This window comes from Nannospalax galili, unplaced genomic scaffold (assembly GCF_000622305.1).
Source record: "Nannospalax galili isolate Female #2095 unplaced genomic scaffold, S.galili_v1.0 scaffold213, whole genome shotgun sequence".
NCBI lineage: Eukaryota > Metazoa > Chordata > Mammalia > Rodentia > Spalacidae > Nannospalax > Nannospalax galili.
The window spans coordinates 2921593-2925909 of NW_008335195.1; positions in this window are offsets into that span (position 1 = coordinate 2921593).

The window sequence follows — 4317 nt, forward strand, 5'->3', positions numbered from 1 at the left end:
TGTGGGTCAGAAGTTTTCAGACTTTCTCTTTAGGTCTGGAATCTACTAAGAACGATTTTGGCCTCAGGAACTTGGGAGTTGGACTGACCTGAGATCCTGGCCGAGGCCATGCCACGCAGGGATGAAAAGGCAGATGGGGTGGGAAGAAGCCCCAAGATTTACCAGGGAGTGGATTGAGTAGCTGGGTTGTACTGGATGCAAAGGATCAGGGAGAGGAAAGGTAAGCCTCGGAACCTCAGAAAGAGGCTGTCAGGCCCAGAACGAGGCTGGCGGGTGTTGCAGGACCAGGGAAGTAGAGGGAGGTGAGGGCGGGGCCAGATCCAGAAGCAGTGCTCCTGGGGCCCAAGGAAGGCACTAAGTTGGTCTGGGTGAAAAAGATCAGGAAGCAGTATTGGTTCCCCAGGTGTCTGGGGACCCAAGACTAGGAATGGCGTAGGGCCCAAACTAAGAGTATAGAACAGCAGGGGAGATGGAAGGGTGAACGCAGCTGGGGGAGTCAAGGCATGGAGGGCTGCACGATAGACTTACCCCAAGAGAGGCCTGAGGGCAGGAGAGCAGGCCAGGAGAGTTAGCCATTGGTGCAGGTCCAGGGAAGCAGGGAGAAGTGAGGGCAGGGCCAGGTCCCGAAGCAGTGCTCCTGGAGCCCAAGGAAGGCACCAAGCTGGCCTGGGTGAAAAGGATCAGGAAGCAGCACCGGTTCCCCAGGTGTCTGGGGACCCAAGACCAGGAATGGCGCAGGGCCCAAACCAGGAGCAGAGAACAGTGGGGGAGATGGAAGGGCGAATGAGGCCGGGGGAGTCCCATATTCCTATTTTACATGTGAAAATTTGGAAGGCAATTGACAGAAGCCTAATGGCTCTGCCTTGATTGTGTGTGCACTATGATTTGCTTCATCATGGTCACGTAAGGAAACGCTTTCCGCTCAGCCATACTATTTGACTTGTGCTGTGTGAGGTTTTGTTTTGTTTTGGAAACAAGGGTGGCCTCAAATTTACAGTCCTCCTCTGAGTACTGGGACCATCGGCATGTTTGATTTTTTTAAAATTATTATTTTACTTTATTATTTTATTATTTGAAGCAGGTTCTCATGTAGCCCAAGCTGGCCTCAAGCTCTCTAAGTGACTGAGGCTGGCCTTGAACTCCTGATCCTTCCTCCTCTACCTCCCAAGTACTGGGATTGCAACATAAGCCATCATGCTTGGCTTGATGCTTCACTTTATTTATTTATTTTTTTAGAGAATTAAAAAAAATCTGTTTTAAATGTTTATCTTTATTTTATGTGTATGAGTATATTGCTTGCATGTACGTAAGTGCACCATTGTTGTGCAATGCCCACAGACGTCAGACAAGGGCATCAGAGTCCCCTGGAACTCGAGTTACAGACAGTTGTAGGTGCTGGGAATCGAACCCAGGTCGTCTACAAGAGCGGTCAGCACTCTTAATCCCTGAGCCATCTCTCCAGTCTTTAAGATTTATTTTAATTATGTATATTCCTGTGTGTCAGTATGTAGGTATGTGCATCTGAGTGAAGATGCCCTCAGAGTCCAGAGGAGGGTGTCAGATCCTCTGGATCTGGAGTTATAGGCAGTTGTGAGCTACCTGATGTGGGTGCTGGGAGCCTCTGCAAGAGCAAATATACTCTTAACCACTGAGCCATCTCTCCAGCCTATTATCTTTTTATACTTTCTGAGTTTTGTATCAAGTGGTTGTCTCTAAAATAAAAAAAATAAATTTAGAAGTACTAAAAAGATAGCAAAATGCCATTAGTGCTTAATTAGCTCTGGGTGCTGAGAATTTATTTTGTTCTTTTCTATGTTTTCTAGATTTTTCTACAATGGGTGTGTATAAGAATAAGCAGGGAGGGCTGGAGAAGTGACCCAGTGGTTAAGAACACATACTGCTCTTGCAGAGGACCCAAGTTCAGTTCCCAGCACCCACCTCAGTTGGCTCACAGCATTCTGTAACCCCAGCTTCAGAGGATTCAACACCTTCTAGTCTCTGTGGGTAGTACATTCACATGCACAATCCTCAGACGTGTGTATATACACAATTAAAAATACGGGGCTGGAGAGTTGACTTAGCAGTTAAGAGCACTGGCTGCTCTTGCAGAGGACCCGGATTTGATTCCCAGCACCCACATGGCAGCTAACAGTTAGTTACAGATGGTTGTCTGTAACTCCAGTTCCAGGGGAATTCAATGCCCTCTTCTGACCTCTGAGGCATTACATGACACCAGTGCATTTTCATACATGCAGGCAATACACTCATCACATAACATTTTTAAAATCTAAATTAAAAATAAAGTAAAAATAGCTGCTGGAGAGATGTCTCTGCAGTTAAGAGAACTTACTGCTTTTGCAAAGGACCCAGGTTCAATTCCCGGCACTCACATGACATCTAACAACTGTTCATAACTCTAGTTCCAGGTGATCAAACACTCTCTTCAGGCTTCTGGGAGCATTGCACACATGTGGTGTACTTACATACATGCAGGCAAAACATTCATACAATAGAAGTAAAAAAATAGTAAAGAAAAATTTTAATAAAATATTTGTTATTTATTCATTTTAATTTTATGTGTATGTTTTGCCATATATGTAAGTGCACCCATGCCATTCAAAGCCTGCAGAGGCCAGAAGAGGGTGTCAGATCTTCTAGAACTGGAGTTATGGACACTTATTAGCAGCCACGTGAATGCTGGGAGTTGAACCTGGGTCCTCTGGAAGAACAGCAAGTGTTCTTAACTATTGAGCCATCTCTCCAGCCCTAAAATAAAAATCTTTTTAAAAAAGAATTAATAGCAGGGTGTACTGGCAGACACCTTTAATCCCAGCACTTGGAAGGCAGAGGCAGGCAGATCTCTGCGAGTTCGAGGTCAGCCTGGTTTACATATCAAGTTCCAGGCCACTTGGGGCTACAGGGAGACCCTGTCTCAAAAAGACCAATAAATAAATAAATAAATTTTTCTTATTTAAGTACGATAGCCTTTACATTTTTCCTACTATTTTGGCATGGAGGATTCTGACTGGATTGTTTTTATAATCCACAATTAAAAATGCATAATATAGTATAAACTGGGAATCACATCAGTAGCCTCAAATCTCTGTCTCTGTCTCTGTCTGTCTCTCTCTCTGTCTCTGTCTGTCTCTCTCTCTCTGTACCCAGTTGGAATTACAAAAGCTATTTGGATATGAAGCTAATTATCATATGGAAGAATTCTCTGGGTATCTAGAAACAGACAGAAATATACTTCCCCAAATTAAGTTTAAGCTATTTTCTTTTTCTTTTTTTTCTTTTCTTTTTTCTTTTTTTTCTTTTTTTGGTCTTTTTTGAGACAGGGTCTCCCTGTAGCCCTAGCTGGCCTGGAACTCACTATGTAGACCAGGCTGGCCTTGAACTGAAAGAGTCCACCTGCCTCTGCCTCTGCCTCCCCAGTGCTGTGGATAAAGGTGTGGCCTTAAGCTGTTTTCTAAAACAGTGACAAATCCTTGTCCTAAACCTTTTCCCTCTTACTACCATTTATCTTTTAGGAGATTCAAGTGTCAGCTTCAAAGCCAGGGTGAGTAATTGTTCTCTATGCAAATGAGAGTTTGGGCAAGGAAAGATGAATGTAGGAAAGGCTCAGAAATGTTTCCTATGAAAATATGTACTTATCCTATGAAAATATGTACTTAGGAAAAGAAAAACCAAAAAACCCACTCTAAACTAAAGAAAGTTAATGAATCAGAAAGTATTTCTTCGGAAGGAAAGGTGGTCCTTCTGTCCTTTGGAAGCTTGGGAGCTTTCCTGGGAAGGCAGGATTTAGGTTACCTCCTGCAGCTGAAGGGTTACCAGGGAGCTGCGTCCTGAAAAGACCTCGGGCGGGGCGAGCAGCGGTAGGCTGAGATCAGTGCGCCTGCTGGGAGAGGAGCCCAGCCACTCCTCCTCAGGGTGGAAAGGGAAGGAACAAAGAAGCGGCAGGGGCTGCTGCCGCATGGGGTGAAGCCCTCCAGAGGCCGGAGCAAGAAAATGACAGGATCAGAAGGATCGGGAGGATCAAGAGGGTACCACAGAACTGAAAGTGAAAAATGTGAAGGAGAGACAGGACGGTAACGGAGGGAGAGGAGGGACTAAGGGAATGAAAGAACCCGTTTAAAACGCCCAATAAAATAATAGTGAGGTGGGGGGACTCTGCAGACAAAATAGAAAGACCCCGCAGCCTATGAACAATACAGCGGAGAGAGGGGGTTCTGACTTCCCTATAACGTGTGTACGGTGGGGATTCTAATTTTTATTTTTATTTTATGGCAGAGTCTCATGTAGCCCAGTCAGGCTTTA